This window comes from Neomonachus schauinslandi, chromosome 2, assembly GCF_002201575.2.
Source record: "Neomonachus schauinslandi chromosome 2, ASM220157v2, whole genome shotgun sequence".
NCBI classification, from domain to species: domain Eukaryota; kingdom Metazoa; phylum Chordata; class Mammalia; order Carnivora; family Phocidae; genus Neomonachus; species Neomonachus schauinslandi.
In genome coordinates this window covers 129,352,399-129,371,988 of record NC_058404.1, presented here as the reverse complement: position 1 = coordinate 129,371,988, position 19,590 = coordinate 129,352,399, and the positions used below count along the sequence as shown (strand labels likewise).

The 19,590-nt window shown below is 36.0% G+C and overlaps 1 protein-coding gene and 1 pseudogene across 1 annotated transcript in view; both read left to right on the top strand.

The window, feature by feature from the left end:
- The window catches only part of CCSER1 (coiled-coil serine rich protein 1), a 1,330,597-nt gene that overhangs the window by 964,850 nt on the left and 346,157 nt on the right, over positions 1-19,590 (top strand). The window lies entirely within an intron of this gene.
- Positions 17,762-18,242, top strand: LOC110591412 (annotated as a pseudogene).

Genomic DNA, 19,590 nt, shown 5'->3' with positions numbered 1-19,590 from the left:
TCCCTTCAATATTAAATTAAAATTAAAATCTTTAGCTGACAGTTTTTCTCATTAAAAAGCACTTAAGCCACTTACTGTGTATAGAACGTACACACACATTGTTTCAGGAAGAAATACATGATCTCAGTTATTACTAATATTGCTTTCTTTATTTGATACATTTCAAGCATTGCTAGGAACACTTAAGACATTATGTTTAATTACAGACATTCCATGCTTCTTTAACCGGTAGTCAGTAAAAATAAGTATATTTTATGTTAGTGATGTTGAAAACAGCTAGAGGCAAGAATTCTCATGAATTTCATAAAAACTGATGGTGGGGTAGAGAGGGTAATGTAGTTTTACACCTAAATTTTCACTGATACTTTTCTTGTATCAAAATCCCTCCTCCCTCCCTCCTCCCTCCCTCTTTCCTTCCTTCCTTCCTTCCTTCCTTCCTTCCTTCCTTCCTTCCTTCTATTCCGTCTCCCTCTTTCTTTCAACCAACTACGCTTAGATTCTCTTTATTCCTCTATTTTGTCATTATTAGGATCTGGAGATACAACAATATTTTTAAAGGATTATTAGGCATTCAATAATGCATTCATTCAAAAAACATTTATTGAGCACAGCTTCATGCCAGGCACTGTGAAAAGTACTAGGAATAGAGCAAACACCAAGCTCAACATGAACTCCAGCAAAAAAGATAGTGTTTAAATAAAGAATAAAAGTAAAGCAACATGATATGAGAAATACAGGGAGTGAAGGGAAAATAGAGCAAAGATACCCAGCATAATCTAAGTATACAAATAAGACTTATGCTTCTGCAGAAGTTGTGTTTAAACTGAAATTGAAAGGAATAGATCAGTCAGGAATGTTCTGGGGGAAAGGAACAGTATATATGGAAAGCATGGAAGAGAGATTTATCCATTGAAAACACTGAAGAAATTTGCTATGGCTTTGTAACAGAATGTCTCTTGAAGATTAAATGTTATATATTTGTGTTTTTTCTATCAAGAGAAGAAAAAACTCATAAAATTATAGCCACATCCACCCAGTGGTGTCAGTAATCTTTCCTGTATATTTAAAAACATCCTACCTCTAATGAGTAAATAGGTTTTTGTGTTTGAAAGATGAAATTAGCCTCCTATACCCGAAAGGTGCTGAAAAGAAAAAAAAAAAAAAAGTGTTCTTCAGAGATGGGATTTTTGTAGAGTAAAAGAAACCTTCAGTTTGAGGCCAAAACTCATTTCTAGGACCTCAACCAATATAAAGATATTTGTTTATTTTCAACAAATATTTCTTGAATACAGGCACAACCATACAGCCACAGCCTTGCTTCTTTGGAACAGAAATTCTAATGGAAAAACAGTAGAAGGGGCCAGAAGGACCGGAAACTAAGGAGTGTAACTTTGACAGATTAAGGAAGAGGAATTCTAAAGGACTTTAGCTCTGCTTAGGATATAGGCCACCTATGGAGACGTGTGCATCTGTTCAGAGGAGAGACCCAGCAGTCAAGAGCAATGCCCGCTGAGGCAAGAAAACACTGGGGGCAATGGCTCTAGCATATACCCAGGCTGTCCTGTTCCATAATGGACATCAGAAGGACCTCTCTTTTGCTCTGTATATACTTTAGGAGATTGTTGAATCCTTCTTGATTTAATGTTCCTTTTGAGCAACATGTGTAAAAGCATGGAGACATACTGAGTATTAGGAATATAAATAGATATATAGTTGGGTAGGAGGAGATAGGACTGTATTGACTAAGTTAATTAGGGGAGAAGGTACTATTGAGAGTTTCAAGCATGATTGAAAGATGCAAATTTGATTGATAAGCAAAAATGAATAATACTCTGGGAAATGAATGACATGAATTTAAATGAATACAATGCTATGTGGTGATAAAAATGAATCTGATAAATATTTAGAGGCTAGAAATAAAAAGACTATGTCACTCAATTTATGTCAGCAAATTTAGTGCAAAGAAAAGACATGAAAAAAAACATTTCTGATAATTTTTACATAATTGCTTTACTCAACAAATCTTAACGGTGTATTTACTACGCCAGGCAGTTCCCTAAACACTAGGGTTAACGCTAAGTAAAATAGATATTTTCCTTTCCTTTCCATTAACTGATTAGTCTTTATTATATAATGTTAAATAATTAAAAGTATTTAAAATGTTCACCATAATGACTGAAATTAAAAAGACTGACAACATCAGTAGTTCGGTCAAGATGTGGACAAAACAGAACCAGAACTCTCATACATCGTTGGTGGGAGTGCAAAATGGCACAGCCTGTTTGGAAAAATGTTATAATAGTTTTGTATAAAACAAAACATACATCTCCCTGGTGACTAAGCAAACATGTAATATTTACCCCTAAAAAATATAAAACAAACAACAACAGCTAAAACCTTATGTATCCAAATAAATATGTACCAGAATGTTTACAGTAGCCTTATTTATAATAGTCCAAAACTGGAAGTCAACTTCCAGGTGTTATTCAATAGGAGAGTGGAAAATAAACTATGGCATTTCATATGAAATACTACTCAGCAATAAAAAATAATAAAACACTGATACAGGTAGCAACATGAATGAGTTGCAAAACATTATTCTGAATGAAAGAAGCTTTATAAGAAATCTTACATGCTCTATTATTGATTTATATTAAAATCTAGAACATGTAAAACTAGTTTATTGTGACAAAAAATTAGAACAGTAGTGGTCTTGGGGGGGTAGGGGCAAGGAAAGAAGCGTGAGAAAATTTACTGGGATAATAATAATAATGTTCCATTATTTAATGTTCTATGATAGTAGTTTGGTTTACAGACACTTTTTTTTTTAAATCTGTATAACAAGAAATTCCATCTTTGTTCTTTTTGTGAGGCTCCTCGCATATTATTTCAGTGATCAAGGAATTTTATGATACTCATAGGATGAGAGAGAGTCCCAGTTCCAACAGCTCTCTGGTTTATAATATTTGATGTGGGCACTATATTGCTGTGAAATCTAGTCCTCCATCTTCTTTTGGGCTCTGTTGGGTGAACCGGGCAGATTCATAAGTGCCAGGCCAGATGTAATTGTACTAATTAGCCTTCAAAGACACCGTGTAACCATAGTCCTATTTTCAAGGTGGGGAGGGGGCAAGATACATAACATTTGATGAAATTTCAACATCCTCATCCTCTTCTTGGTAGCAGCAAAACTTACTTACTCCCTTCTAAGACTGGCTACTTATGCCTTCTCCTCTTACAGTGTCAGCTTTTTGCCCATCACCATCAAGTGCCTGGTAACTTTTGTGATTCTGAAAGAAAAAAAAAGTCATTAATAATGCTTTGAAGCAAGGGCTTCCATACTCATCAAAACAAGGCTCAGTCAACTTTGTGGTATTGAGGAAGGAAAAATACCTTTCATTCTTTCAGTTCCCTTTTAACAAGGAGATCAAAACATGAACCAACATATTAACAAACTATCCTGCCAAAACAATATGTTTGTGAAGTCATGAGACATAAACAAAATGCATGCCCCAAGAAATGACTAAGTTTGTTTTGGTAATAGGAGTCTTGCTAAGCTTAAGCCAATTTATACTCTGAACATATCACCTAACTTGCACTTTTTGACTAAGAATCAGAATGGGGGAAAATACTACTAAAACAAGACAATTTTTTACAAGATTATTAATGCTGGCATCCCAGCTCGGGGGTCTAAATAATATGAGATATATCAAGGAACTATGTAAAAGGGCCAGAATATCACTTACCTTTATTTATTAGTATGGCTAGGCTTCCTAACACTGATTCTTAGAATTAGGCAAACTTACCTACCTAGGAGCTGGCAAACCTGAGTTTGGGAGAACTTTCCCGCCACGGGGGAATCAACAGATTCCAAAAAGAAGAGGAATAGTGCTGAGCCATGCATAACTGGTTTGCCTTTCCTAAATTTATGGCTCATGTAATCAGCTACTTCCTCTTAGGAAAAAAGAGCAAAGGATTGAAGGAGGCCAGGAGCTGCACTCCTGTATAAGAAGAAACATCACAAGTGGGAAGGAAGCATTTTCCTAGTCACAATTCTAATGAGGTTCTAGTAAATGCTAACTGATCATTTTGGCATTAATCTGTGCCTAAAGTGACCATCTGAGAGGAAAACGAAGTAATGCTTAATCTCAGTAGATTATAAGATTTTCAACATGTTAATTTGTTTCTGAGAAATACTACAATGATATGCTTAAATGAGAAAATGGAAATTTTCTAAACAGAATATTGAAATCAGTGAATAGAATATTGGGAAGATAATGAAAGAAAACATTCCTGGAAATTATTTGGCAATAACTGTTCTATGCCAGGTATAGTAACTGAATTCATTAGCTCTGGGGGATGAAAATGAGATTGGGCTGTCCAAGGATAGACTATACAGGTTGTTCCAGAATCTGGAGTCTGAAGTCCAGTAACCTAGGTCAGCCAAGCAGGCCTGAGCAGAAACAGACACAATGGCAGAACAAGGAAGAACTAGCAGCTATAAATTAATAGCAAGTGAGATGAATAAACAAAGGCACAAGGCAACTGGTCAAAGATGAAAACCCTTTGGCAGGCAAAGCCAGGGACTGAGGTACCATGTGTCACCTATTTATTCAAACAAGGTATTAAGAAAGGATACATTTTGTACCAAACCTCTTCTGGTAATGAGAATACAGCATTGAATAAAACAAAATCCCTGTGACATTCAACTTCAAGGGAATCGACTATAACATAACATGAAATAACATGGTATACTGAAGTAGAAAGTACAATTCAATTAAGTCAAGGTAGGTTGATGGAGAGTGGCTGGGTCTGGGTGGGGTGAGGGTGGGAGATATATGTTCCAGGTAAAGGAAATAACAACTGCACAGATGTGAGGCAGGTCTGTGCTTGGTGTGTTCCAGGATCAAGTACTTCAAGGCCAAGGGAGAAGAAAAGGTAAGAGATGACATTGGAAGTTAGATATTGTCTGTTGTAAGGAGGAATTTATAGGTCCAAGTACAAGTTTTGTCCTTTATTCAAGTTATCTAAAGATCTCCCTCTTTCTCGTCTTCCTTTCCTGAACATTTCAGGCCTGGAGCCATTATATAGGGCAGAGTAATGTAGGTATACACACTTGGAGGATAGCCAAGGTGGATCAGTGCAGGTGTAAAAGCTTAAATAAGATTAAGAGACTGTCTCCATTCGAGTACTTAATAACATGGGGTATTAGAGTCCAATCCAAAGGGATGGGGGGTGGTTTCCAAATGAAGCAATGGTGCTGTGTGGTATGTTAGAGCCCAAAGTCGTATGGAGGGTACAGCAGATGGGAAGGCAGATTCATTTCAAAGAGGGGGATTGATAAAATGAGTGAATATATTAAGGATAATAAGAGTCAGATTTCTGTCTACTGGAAATGGAGATATAGGTGTGACTTCATGGTTTTTAATACGTACATTCATACACGCACACACATATATGAACTCTGTGTGTGTACATAAAAATATCTACATACATATATTTTCTATGTCCACTCAGAATGTCTGGGAGCAGTAGTATCTGAATAAGAATGAGCATACCTAGCTCCCAAATATTAGCTACTAAATACCATTCTTCACTAAAAGAAACCAGGACTCATTAAAGGAATTGATTCTAGAGGTGGTCAGAGAAAGTACAAGATGAGTCCAGAATAACTTGTGACAAAAAGCAAAGACATGCTCAAAGGATGAGGGTGGCATGTCAAAATGACATAGAAATTTGCTTGGAAGGACTACCACTTACCAAATATGGAACAAACTAAATACTCAAATAAATGCTGTTTATACATTAAAATCCACTGAATAAATAGGAAACTATGAATCCATATTTCTATAAATAGGGATAAATCGAATGTTTGTTGAGGGATGGCATATTTAAACAGTTTTGAAGTATTTTCCCATAAAATAATAACTTAGAAAAGAAAAAGAGTATTTACTCGAAGAAGCTCATCAAATAATCAGAATAACATCACTGGCAATGGGACAATTCAAGATTTTATATCATTATTGGTGTACAGAAATGTAACAGATTTCTGTACATTGATTTTATATCCCATTATCTTATTGATTTTGTTTCGAAGGTGACACAAAGAAATGGAAAAACATTCCATGCTCATGGATTGCAAGAACAAATATTGTTAAAATGTCTATACTACCCAAAGCAATCTACACATTTGATGAAACTCCTAGCAAAATACCAACAGCATTTTTTACAGAGCTAGAACAAGCAGTCCTAAAAACTGTATGGAACCACAAAAGATCCGGAATAGCCAAAGCAACCTTGAAAAAGAAAAGCAAAGGTGGAGACATCCCAATTCTGGACCTCAAATTATATTACAAAGCTACAGTAATCAAAACACTATGGTACTCGCACAAAAGCAGACACATAGATCAATGGAACAGAATAGAAAAGCCAGAAATGAACCTACAACTATATGGTCATTTAATTTTCAACAAGGCAGGAAAGAATATCCACTGGGAAAAAGAGTCTCTTCAACAAATGGTATTGGGAAAACTGGACAGCAACATACAGAAGAATGAAACTGGACCACTTTCTTACACCAAACACAAAAATAAATTCAAAATGGATTATAGACTTAAATATGAGACAAGAAACCATCAAAGTCTTAGAGGATAAAATAGGCAGTAACCTCTTTGACATAAGTCATAGCAACTTCTTACTAGATACATGTCCGGAGGCAAAGGAAACAAAAGCAAAAATGAACTATTGGGACTTCATCAAGTTAAAAAGCATCTGCATAGCAAAGGACACAATCAACAAAACTAGAAGGTAACCTATGGGAAGGGAGGAGATATTTGCAAATGACATATCCAGTATAGGGTTGGAATCCAAAATGTATAAAGAACTTATCCAACTCAACACCCCAAAAATGAATAATCCAATTAAAAAATGGGCAGAAGACATGAACAGACATTTTGCCAAAGAAGACATACAGATGGCCAATAGACACATGAAAAGATGCTCAATATCACTGATCATTAGGGAAATAGAAATCAAAACTACAATGAGGTGGGACACCTGGGTGGCTCAGTCAGTTAGGTGTCTGCCTCCTTGCTCAAGGGGGAGCCTGCTTCTCCTCTGCCTACTGCTCCCCCTGCTTGTGCTCTCTCTTGCTTTCTCCCTCTCTCTGACAAATAAATAAAATCTTAAAAAAAAACTACAATGAGGTATCACTTTACACCTGTCAGAATGGCTAAAATTAACAGCACAGGAAACAAAAGGTGTTGGTGAGGATGTGGAGAAAGGAGAACCCTCTTGCACTATTGGTGGGAATGCAAACTGGTACAACCACTGTAGAAAACATTATGGAGTGTCCTCAAAAAGTTAAAAATAAAACTACCCTGTAATGATTCAGCAATTGCACTACTATTTACTCAAAGGATACAAAAATACTGATTCAGAGGGACACATGCACCCCGATGTTTATAGTGGCGTTATCTATAATAGCCAAATTATGGAAACAGCTCAAGTGGGCATTGACTAATGAATGCATAAAGAAGAAGTGGTGTGTGTGTGTGTGTGTGTGTGTATATATATATATATATATATACACACACACACACACATGCACACACAGGCTGGAATATTGCTCAGCCATAAAAAAGAATGAAATCTTGCCTTTTGCAATGATATGGGTAAAACTAGGGAGTATTATGCTAAGTGAAATATGTCAGAGAAAGACAGATACCATATGATTTCATTCATATGTGGAATTTAAGAAACAAAACAAATGCGCAAAGGAAAAGAAAAAAGAGAGAGAGACGCAAACAAAGAAACAGACTTTTAACAATAGAGAACAAAGTGATGGTTACCAGAAGAGAGGTGGTTGGGGAGATGGATAAAACAGGTGATAGGGATTAGGAGTGCACTTGCTGTGATGAGTACTGGGTGTTGTATGGAAGTGTTGAATCACTATAATGTACACTTCAAACTAATATTACAGTGAATGTTAACTGGAATTTAATAAAAACTTTAAAAAATTGCGTATCACCTCATAGGATGCAGTTGACAGCACATTGTTACATTTATTTATTTATTTGATTTTAAGGATTTTATTTATTTGAGACAGAGAGAGGGAGAGAGAGCACAAGGGGGGAGAAGGGCAAAGGGTGAGGGACAAGCAGACTCCCTGCTGAGCAGGAAGCCCAACATGGGGCTTGAACCTAGGACCCTGACTGAGATCATGACCTGAGCCAAAGGCAGATGCTTAACTGACTTGAACCACCCAGGAGCCCAATATTGTCACTTTTATAATATTCCTCCAAAATAAACATAATCTTAGTACAAGGAAAACGTAATTCAATCCCAAATATAGGGACATTCTGTAACTTCAAAATCTTCAAAAATGTTGAGGACATGAAAGGCAAGAAAAATCTGAGGAACTTCAATAAACTGAAGAAGATAAAAAGAGACATTACCAAATGGAATATGTTTTCCTGAACTGAATTCATTTGCTATGAAGTACGTTATTTGGACAATAGGTGACACTTGACTGAAGTCTGAGGATTAGATTGTAGTCATGTCAATGTCAGATAAATCCCTGTTATTGGTGATTGTATTGTGGTTACCTAGAAAAATGCCCCCTTTTTTGTGGAAAATACACACTAAGTATTCAGATGTGATGGGGCATCAGGTTGGCCACTTATTCTAAAATGGTTTGTAAAAATATTACTCTTAGTATTGAACATTTTATGTGATTATAAGTTGTTAGAAATTGAGTAAAAAAGTGCAAATTGTGATGAGAAGCTTTGGTGATTTTATTCGGGGGTGATATGATGTTCCTCATGTTTGAAAAGAAACATCAAGGCTGCTGTGTAGATGGCAGGGTTAAGGATGGAGAGGGGGGAGGTATTAAAAAAAAGAGAGACAAATTGAGATGCCATTGTAGTAATTTAGAGGAGGATAGTGGCAGCTTGAACTAGGGATACAACGGAGTTGCTGGTGAGCATCAAGTGGAGTTCAGTTATTTTTTGGAATGATGACCTACAAAATTTGCTGGATATAGAGTATGTAGGACAGACAAAAGGTATAGGATGACTTCAAGGTTAGACAAAGGATCTTAGACCCAGATTCATTGATTGCCTTTAACCTATTCATTTTCCCCATCTTGTACTACAGCTCACATGTCACTGCAACAATATTCTGAAACTAATTTGAGTAACTGAGAGATAAACTAGTCATGAGTTATAGAACTATGCCATTTACAAAAGCCTCAATAAGGAAATTACTGTTTATATTAAATCAACAAGAATGTGAGAAGACATGTATCATAGTGATTGGAGTAAGTACAATGCTATAATACAGAAAGGGTTTTGAGTTCTAACTCAGCCTATTGTAATTTTGGACAAGTTTCTTAAACTCTAGAAACTCAATGTTCTCATATGTAAAATGAGGGATGATACCTACTTTATAGAGTTGTATAAGGATTCATTGGTAATGTAAAGTGGTTAGGATTGAGCTAAACATAGTTGTAGTTACTATTATTAATAGTAGTGGTAGAGTTGCATTGTGTCATATATCCAAAGACTGAATAGATTCTCTCTTTAGTTTGAAGGAAATATTAGGTTTAAAAATGTGTGGAAGGAACGTGGAAGAATCATAGCAATCACTATCAAGGATTATCTTTGAAATTTATAACAATATAACAATAGTTAATCATGTTTTCAAATCTCTTAAATTATGCACATTTCTCATAGTTCGCTTATTATCTAAAGGATGAAAAAAATATTTTAAAATGTTAATACTATGTTGGTCCAGGAAAATTGTCTTCAATCACATCAGTGTATCTAATAATTTAGAAACAAGCATTTGGTACTACATTCACTCTAGACAGGTGAATGTTCTTGTTGCTTAGAATAGAACATATTTCTTTCAGGCATTCCTTCCCAATCCAATTTTATATTCTCTATTTACTGTGCTTAATCATTATGCTAAGGCTTGTTTGAAAACAGTTGCTCTTAATTGTAAAATTGAACTGCGCCCCATTAAGCTCTTGCCTAGCTGCTTTTGAGATCCTTGGTGGTTTGGACTGTGGGGATGCATCCACATTTTCTCTCTGCCAGTTCCTTTTATCTTTTCTCTCTAATGCTATCCCTTCAGTGTTTCAGCTGCTAAGTGATTGTAACGTATGCCTGATATAATTTCCTGATGACGGGTGCATTGTTCTCGCTACTGATCTGTCAGCAGGAATACCACCTGTGTCTGAGAATTTGGGACCAGAAGGGTTTTGTATTTTACGGAAGCAAGAGGGAAAATGTAGAATTAAATAGAAAGAAGCATTCCAGTCTGTCCATTAACTTCCGATATCAAATTTTGCACCAACTATAACATAAAAAGAAAAAGAGTAGGGACTATGTGAGCTTTATAAATTAACCCACAAAGAGATCTGAAATCTTTTTGACTGTTTTTAAAAATTGCAATATTTCAACTTTTCATATGGATGCATGTACATTATTTATTCAATATTTGTGAATGCCTACGCTGTGCCAAGCCTTTGTCTGGGTGCTAGGGATAATGTAGATATAGTCTCACTCTCTTATAGCCTAGAGTCTACTTTGCAGCAAAAATTTTACCATATTGGGTCTCCCAGCTTCAAAAATACTAAGTTATTTTATTGTGATATCAGAACGATTGGTATTACATAAATTCTTGTTAAAACTGGGTGAAATTCTTGCTACCTATATAACCTTTGTCAATTACTTAGCCATTGTGAGTTTACGAATGACAAATAAAAAACCAAGTGTGCTGGTCCCCCTTATAAAATGAATTCTAGGTAGACTTCTAGACATCCATAAGGCTTTTATGAAAAGGATAGGAGCCCTGTGAATAAATCTGATCCAGGAGTCAACCTGCACAATCAAGGCAGTGTGAAGCTTGTAGGCTGGATTTACAATTTGGGTTTCACAAAACTCAATTTATTTGATATCAAAGTCATTGCAGCAATGAGAGCATGTGGTCCTTTAAGTCAGGAGCTCAAGTTTCTAAACCTGATTTTGGACTTTACACTGATTCTGTTTCTTGCTGTTGGGTTGGTGTATTATGCCATCTCTACCCTCTGGACCAACCACATTGTTACAGATTCTTTCATGCAGAAGCCCTGTTTACCACAGCACCTATTAACTTGTCTCACATAGTAGCCTTCCTATTGCCATGGAGATGCCAGAGAGGGTTTGTTTGTTTGAGTTATAGACAGGACCTTTCTAATACTCAGCCAGATCTTGTATGTGGGTTCACTGGGGTCTTTGTGGTCAGGAAAGAACAGAAATTCCACTCTTTTATTGTTTGCCTCACAACTGTCAGCAAAAGAATACCAGAGGTATCAAATCAAGGAGGAGTCAATCAAGAATCCTATATAAGCTTCTTTTTATTCAAATTATCCTATCCACCTAACCAATATATTAAAGAATAGTTATCTTCAGGTCCATAGTCTTCATTCCCATGGAGATAAAAGTGTCCATTTATGTATTTAATGAAGTCACAATACATTTTGTGTGTGTGTTTTGGTTTTGGTTACATTTTTTATTTTTTATTTATTTTTTTGTCATTTGAGATTAAATAAAAAGTAAAACTGTATTCCAGCATGCTGAGATATACCTGAGCATTCAGTTAATTTCAGTACCTTTCCTCTATAAAGTGATCATCACTCAGTTAAAGTGGTTCCTACCCGCCTCTATTACTCCTGAACACATTAGCCTGTTTTATATCCTCTCATCCTCTAATTCCTGTTGAAATGATCTTATTTCTCTGTTTATTGTTCATTTTTCCTTACCAGTTTTCACTAGAGAAGAAGTTACTTGTCTTTCATTAAACAACTGTGGTTAGAACAGTGCCTCAAAGGTCGTGTACTTACTATTTTAAATGAATAGTCAGTTTTTAAATGAAATGAGACTATCTGGTCTAGACATGATTGTTTTCAAAAGAAAGTGAGAAATTTCTTTACCTACCACTTGCAGTAAGGAAGGCTTATTATAGAGAATATATATATATATGGCATAAAAATTATTTTATTAGTTTTTAAAAAAATGTCTTTTCATTTCAATCATTTCAATTAAATCCTGCTTTATTTGCAATTTCATTAACCAAGATGTTCAGTTAAGTAGAACTTCATGTATATAATATAAGGGTGATTTAAATTCACAATGGAAGTACTGGGAAATCATAAGATCCTGAAATATTTTCTTGTCTACAGAAAATGAAAATTTATTTAATAAAATTTTAGAGGTTAAGGGGACTATTGAAATTTTTCATCATTGGTTATCAGCAACCCATTTACATATGAAGGGTACTCAGTGTCCTTTAAATAGAATATTTAATTGGTACACCCAATTTATTATGATAAAGTGTAACTTAGTGACTTGTATTTGGTGAGCCCTGTTAACTATGACTGATTTTCTAAAATTATTGTTATTCAAACACTAAAACATAGGACCACTTTGAACTAGGTAATCACAGCTGACAAATAGTATTTGTATTTATAATTCCCTTGAAAAACCCATTGGCAGTGATAAAGGAAATGTGACTGCAAAAAAAGATGTTATAAAAAAAGATGCTGTATGTTTATTAAATATTTTAGCTCTGCAGAGCCCAGTAGAAATCTATACAATTTTTAAGCTCTTCTGATAGATCACAGAGGTGGTCATTATTATCCTGCAGATTCCTGAGATGCTAGAACTCCCTGGGGACCTATAAACTACTTAATTCTTCTACCCCTAAGTCTATGACTTCATCTGTCCCTTTCCCTTTTATAATAAAATTGGCCAGTATTTTGAATCCTATCCTCTTTCTTATAAAGAATTTTGCATCTTGGGTTAGCAACTTTCTTTTGAGTCCAAGTCATCCCCCGATTTTCTGCTCAAACATTTCAATGAGATATCCACACCTAAGCTTGTCAATTGATGTGATTCTTCAGACCTGCATGTGATCAAGGGAACCTTCCATCTCTGCAGCCTCCAGGCCTGCCTCTGGCGGTTGGCTCTCCTCTGAGTTTACCTCAGTGAGCGCATAATGTTTTCTATGAGCAACATGATGTGATTAAGTAGGGAAACACTAATCTTAACCTGATGTCTTGACTATATGGCATCCTATTGTCATTCTTTATGTTCCAGAGAGGTTTTCCCTCAGTACTCTTCCCTAAACACAGGACAGGATACATTCCTGTATTATTTTCCCTATTGATTTTTCATAGTACTTTTTACACATTGTAATTAATGTGTTAATTTATTGTACACATTGTAATTAATGTGTTAGTTTATTCACTTGTCTGTCTCACCAGTGAATGAATGAAAGGGGCAAATACACACATTCAATATGCTTGACTTTCATCTCTTTTATTTTCACCTTCTTACTGTTTGGAACACACACAATATTGTTATGAAAAAGAAAAAAATGTAGAAATATATTACGGCAGGATTGAAGAAGTATGACTAAAAGATGATAAACATAATTTTTATAAAATCTTAATATATGAGAAGTTAATGATATGTTATCACTGTTAGGCTTTGTAGAAATTTTATTGAGCTGTTGGGTATATCTCTCACTTCTGTGTATGTAGCAGTCTTTCCCCCCTTTTCTGAAGACAGAACCCTTTTCTTCCTTTGGGACGCTGCACTCTTGCCTCCAGATAAAAATGTGAATTATATTGCTTCCCCTGTATTACCATAAATGACCAAGGCTCGTTCCACAGATTATTGAATACCTCTGAGATCTATGATTGATCTAGGACTGACAGGTACACTAAGCAGACTGAATTACAGTCCTTTTCTTAGTGATTGGCATGATGTCAGCACTAAGTACTTTGTAAGCCTAAAGCTACTATGGGCCATTTTGCCACCACACGAACACCTGATTAAGAATTCAGCAAACACGGGGGCGCCTGGGTGGCTCAGTTGGTTAAGCGACTGCCTTCGGCTCAGGTCATGATCCTGGGGTCCTGGGATCGAGCCCCGCATCGGGCTCCCTGCTCGGCAGGGAGTCTGCTTCTCCCTCTGACCTTCCTCCCTCTCATTCTCTCTGTCTCAAATAAATAAATAAAATCTTTAAAAAAAAAAATTAAAAAAAAAAATTCAGCAAACACGGAAGGCAAAGATATGGATTGTGGAAGGAAAAAACTCCAACTCCGGATCCAATCTAAGCCTAAATACTCCTGGACTTTTCAGTTATATGAATCAATCTTATTAGCTTAACAAGGTTTCTTAAATGTATTCCAATGATTGCTCAAAACCCATCTCAAAAATATAATTTTTGATCAAATATAATTATCATCAAAGCCAGTATGAATCCCACCTCACAGATGATCTCTACACTGGCCAATTTTCTTTGGGCAATTAAAAGTAAATGGTAAGGGGCGCCTGGGTGGCTCAGTTGGTTGAGCAACTGCCTTCGGCTCAGGTCATGGTCCTGGAGTCCCGGGATCGAGTCCCGCATCGGGCTCCCTGCTCGGCAGGGAGTCTGCTTCTCCCTCTGACCCTCCCCCCTCTCATGTGCTCTCTCTCTCTCAAATAAATAAATAAAATCTTTAAAAAAAAAAAAGTAAATGGTAGTTTATACATTGACTTTATTTATTTATTTATTTTTAAAGATTTTATTTATTTATTTGAGAGAGAGAGAATGAGAGACAGAGAGCACGAGAGGGAAGAGGGTCAGAGGGAGAAGCAGACCCCCCGCTGAGCAGGGAGCCCGATATGGGACTCCAGCCCTGGACTCCAGGATCATGACCTGAGCCGAAGGCAGTCGCTTAACCAACTGAGCCACCCAGGCGCCCTATACATTGACTTTAAATAGTAATATTTATTTACACTTTTGATGAAAAGGAAAAATAAGAATGATCCATGAGAATTTTCCCTTAGCAACATCAGCTTAGGGCAAGAGATCCCTGTTGGTAGCATGTTATTTTTATCAGGACTGCTGCTTCTAAAATAGTACAATGTATTTATAAAAATTGTGGAGAATATACATTTTTACCAACTTGAATCCATTAATTTTAGTCACAAGCCTTGCTTGCCAGCATTAGTATCTGTCATTCATATCTGTCTTATAGGAAGAAATTCACATGGGTAGAAATTCATATGTAGAGCAATTCCCATACTTTTGCTTGACCAATGTTTTCATTTGTTAGTAATTTCTAAACCAAAAGAACCTTTCTTTTCATGTAAACTTACCCAGAAGCCCATGTGTAAATTGTTAGTTTATTAAAATAAATTATTATTCCAGTTAAGCCTGGGATAGTTCTGATTGAGGCGAGAGTGGTAGATCTACAGTTTGGCCTTTGATACCACTTCACCCCTATGTCACTTTTGGGAAGAGCATAGGGCTTAATGAAGCTGTTTGAAATCCACTGGGATTTAAAAAATGTGGATCAAAGTGAAAAGGTGACAAGTAGATTAGTATTGCACCAAGGTAGTGTATTTTTTTATCATCATCACATCTTTTGTTAGAGATTGTCTTGTTAAATGTCATAAATCAAGGGGCACATCTTTTTTTTTGTTTTGTTTGTTTTTCTAGTAACAGTTGCCTGTGGAAATGTATGCTAGTTCCTTGCATGCTGGTCTGCTCACTGAAAAGGTGGCAATGACCTGACAGATATGACAAGGAATTTATTTTGCCTGAGTGATCACATAGTTAATGGAACATTAAAACTTTGATTCTTATGATTAGGTGATTAACAAGAATAATTTCTTAGAAAATACTGTTTGCTAAGAGCAAGGACACAATAGAGGTTTGGAAGAGTTGCCTTATGTGTCAAAACAGAGTAATAATTCAGAAACATCCAAAATAAGTGAATTAGAATGGCAGATGAAAATTTCTGTTGGGAAGTAGTTTCCTGTTGAGTTAAGCAATGTGCTAGTTTCACAGCTGTCATAGCATGTCTCTCTTTTTTATTTTTGGTCTACTTCACATTAACCCACAAGCAGTCTCCCCAAAGAATGTGCTGGAAATAAAAAGACATTGAAGAAGTTACACTTTAGGTAAGAGTAGTCAGTGCCTGGGAAGCTCTCTGTCAGCTAGTGTCCCTGATCAATGACAGAAGAGGTGCTGATCTGGCAAGAAACTTCTTGCCCTCTTGACTTCATTCTTCTCTTCAGTCCCTGATCCACCTTAGATTTGTTTCTTCTACAGGTCTACAGTTGCCATTCTTTTCTAACAATTAACTGATGCAGATATTAAGCCCCTGGGTGTTGATTATTATAAATGCTAACGAGGTGAGCTATCATCATTCCCTCATCATAAACCAAGTTCCCGCATAAACTTAGATCTCTTTCTGGGCTCTCTGTTCTGATTATTGATCCTTATATCTATACTTCTAACAATACCATAATGTTTGAATTATTATAAAGCAGATAAGATAAATGAAACAGTTATGTGTTAACCTGATAGACCTCAAAAAACTTGCATAAGGGTTTATACAGCACAGTGCCTCTTAAGTAAATTTAAATTTATGCAAAGAAATATTACATATTATTTATAAATACATATATAATTAAATAAGTGGTTCTCAAAGTGCAGTCTAAGAACTCCTCAAGCTGTCAAGATCTTTTTCAGAGGTCTAAGAATCCTTCCTTTCCCATCTATGTTTCTGTGCCAGACCAGGTTTTCTTGTAAGGTATTTCAGATAAGACCTCATGTCACAGTAGATTTAATGCAGAAATAAATATGGATCCTGCTTTCCTCTATTTAGCAGACATTAAAAATGTTCTCAAAAATGTTTAAAAAATTACTCAGCACTATTTTCTTCTTTTTTAAAAATTTTGTTTTTTAAAGATTTTATTTATTTGACACAGAGAGAATGATAGAGAGAAAGAGAGCACAAGCAGGGGGAGCAGCAGAGGGAGAGGGAGAAGCAGACTCCCCGCTGAGCAGGGAGCCCAATGTGGGGCTCGATCCCAGGACCCCGGGATCATGACCTGAGCTGAAGGCAGATGCTTAATGACTGAGTCACCCAGGCACTCCAGCACTATTTTCTTCTTTGGGAAAATTTATTTTTCATGACAATGCTACTTATGGTAACAAGTCATGGGTTTATTAATTTATTTAAGATCCATTAATAAATAAACTTTCTCAATTTTAATTTCTAATATGATGACTAGAAATAACTAACATAAGGCAAAACTTCTGGGCTCCTTAATAATCTTAAATGAGTAAAGGGGTAGTGGGAATAAAACATTTGAGAACTGTTGAGTTAAAAAATAAAACTGTAGACATGAAGGATACACAACAAAATCTCTGATAATGATATTTTTTTCTTTAGAAGGAGAGAATTATGGGTACTGGGAAGGAAAGTAAAAGGGAAAACTCAACCTTATCAATTTTGTTCCATTTCTTTATGAAATGATTGAAGATACAGTGACAAAATACAAATATTTGCTATTCTAACTCATTTTGGGGGGAGTTTGCTCTATTATTTTCTTGACTTTAATTTTTTTTTCTTTTGTAATATTGGTATGAGGAATAGTTCTTTTCTCTAAAGTACTCATGACTTACATGGTATATATTCTTGTAAATATTCTTTTTCTCAAACACTCTATAGACCATCCACATGTTCCCAATGCATGTGTACCTGGGAGGAAATGGTTCAGGAGATCATAGCACTACAACCAAAGGTAACCAATGATGATCTGTGTTCACAAGTCAATACTCTTTCCTTTTTGTTTCTTCATATTAATAATATGTTTCCTGCTTAAGGACTACTCTGTTTTAAAATAAGAGGTCATGAGCTTGCAGGAGGAACATGGCGGACCGGCTCACACAGCTGCAGGACGCGGTGAACTCGCTTGCAGATCAGTTTTGTAATGCCATTGGAGTGTTGCAGCAGTGTGGTCCTCCTGCTTCTTTTAGTAATATTCAGACAGCAATTAACAAAGATCAGCCCGCTAATCCTACAGAAGAATATGCCCAGATTTTTGCAGCACTGATTGCATGAACAGCAAAAGACATTGATGTTTTGATAGATTCATTACCCAGTGAAGAATCTACAGCTGCCTTACAGGCTGCTAGCTTGTATAAGCTGGAAGAAGAAAACCACGAAGCTGCTACATGTCTGGAGGATGTTGTTTATCGAGGGGACATGCTTCTGGAAAAGATACAAAGTGCACTTGCTGATATTGCGCAGTCACAACTGAAGACAAGGAGTGGTACCCATAGCCAGTCTCTTCCAGACTCATAGTACCGGTATATACCATGTGGCTGAGAAAACTATTTCAGTGCCATTAAGAATTCTGCATCAAATTTAGTTGTAAGCCTTACCAACAGTTACAGAAACATTAAGCACTATGACACATGTTACCTTTTTAGCTATTTTTTAATAGTCTTCTATTTTCACTCTTGATAAGTAAGCCTCTAAAATTGCGATTGAACCAGCTTTAAACCGTCATTATACCATCATTTTTTATTATCAAAATGAAATTATTGAGGCAGATGTTGCATTAATGGTTATAATATAATTAAACAGATGTACTTTAAAATTCAAAAAAAGGGCGCCTGGGTGGCTCAGTTGGTTAAGCAACTGCCTTCGGCTCAGGTCATGATCCTGGAGTCCCGGGATCGAGTCCCGCATCGGGCTCCCTGCTTGGCGGGGAGTCTGCTTCTCCCTCTGACCCTCCTCCCTCTCGTGCTCTCTGTCTCTCATTCTCTCTCTCGCAAATAAATAAAGTCTTAAAAAAAATAAAAAATAAATAAAATTCAAAAAAAAATAAGTCATCAGCAATATTCATTATTAAAGCAACATAAAATACTTTTCAAATAAGAATCACATTTTATTTTCTGGTGCAGTACTCTGAAAAGATGTGAACAAAGCTGATTTTTTAGTAGCCTAGCAATAGCATGTTGGTTTGAGTGAGATAATTTTTATCTAGAATATTATCTATATTTCAGGCAATGAAATTGTATCAGGAATCAAACTTATATGGGGCTTTTTTTGATAGTGTCTTCATGAATGTATTTTTACAAAGCTTATGATACTGTCTGATTCTGAAACATTTCAAAGGTGGGAACCAGTCATACAACACCCTTTGTTTTGGGTTACAGAGGAAAACATACCTAGCCAAGAGCATCTTAACAGAGTGAGAGCCCAGAATTGAAGTATGAAAACAGAAGTTCTTTTCTCAGGTCTTCCACCAATGAAAAACTGTTGCTTTTGTCAAGTCTCTTAAGTTGGAAAAAATCACAAAGGCACTCTAGCTAGCTCATACAAGAAGGACTTATAGTGAAGATTCAGTAGGATGATCTCAGTAGAGATAGAAAATGAGGTAAGCTTCATGAGACTAGGATCTGGAAATGGAATTTTTTTTTTAAAGTTAACTATATTTCTCTTTCTAGAGATTCAACTGTCTTTTGGCCTCTTCCTTTCTCTGTATGGTCAATTGTCGCCTCTCAGGACCACCTTCCTTTACTTGTTCACAAAATGAAATTTTTGGTTTCACATGCTTTGATGTCCATGTTACTCACCTTAGCTTTGACCAGATATGTTTTGTCCATTTAAGAGTAAGGTAACTGGGATTGTTGGGTGGCTCCTATTACCATGAATCATTATATTAGAAAATAATCCATCTCTAAAATCAT